Source organism: Arachis ipaensis, chromosome B05 (assembly GCF_000816755.2).
Source record: "Arachis ipaensis cultivar K30076 chromosome B05, Araip1.1, whole genome shotgun sequence".
Taxonomy (NCBI): domain Eukaryota; kingdom Viridiplantae; phylum Streptophyta; class Magnoliopsida; order Fabales; family Fabaceae; genus Arachis; species Arachis ipaensis.
In genome coordinates this window covers 128,348,877-128,349,668 of record NC_029789.2, presented here as the reverse complement: position 1 = coordinate 128,349,668, position 792 = coordinate 128,348,877, and positions in this window count along the sequence as shown.

The window sequence follows — 792 nt, the reverse complement described above, 5'->3', positions numbered from 1 at the left end:
AGAGATTTGTTGGTAGATCTTTAATTTAAGTGGAACCTACGAGCTAAATAAAAAAATATGAGAGAGAGAGAGAGAGAGAGAGAGAGAGAGAGAGAGAGAGAGAGAGGGGGGGGACAATGCCATTTTAATCTTATTAAACAAGTAAACTTGCTCAATTTTTTAGGAAAATTTAGTATGTTGTTCTTGGTGTAAAGATGAACATTAGGATATAACTTACTAGTTGTATTGTCTTTTCTTTTGTCTGATTTAAATACTCACTTTGTAGAAGGTTTATGTTGATTTCATCAATTTTGATAATATATTATGTTAATTGTTGAAATTCTCTAATACTACCAGAAAGACTAATTGTGTACCAATTAATTTGACAGTGAAAAATTTTATTGGACCGAGTCTTCTGAACTGTTTTATCCTTTTTTAAAGATTTTTTTACGATAAAAATTTAATATCTGATTATTTAATTTTTGTCATTGTATTTGCTATTTAAAATATTTTTAATTTATCTATTTAATTACACAAATTATAAAAAAAATTATTTTTGATATTTTCGATGTCAAACAAAAGTACCCGTCTGTATATGTCAGCGAAGCTTTCCCAACTACAAAAGTACTAAACTACGACTTACAGGTTTATATCTGCCAAATGGTCGTATTATATAAGATACCCTTTGTATTAAAATTATATAATAATTATATTTTTGTAAATATGTATATAGTTTAACATATAACATTATAGATTTCTTATTAAATAAAAAACTTGAGTAATACACAACCTTTTTAAATTTTAAATCTAACT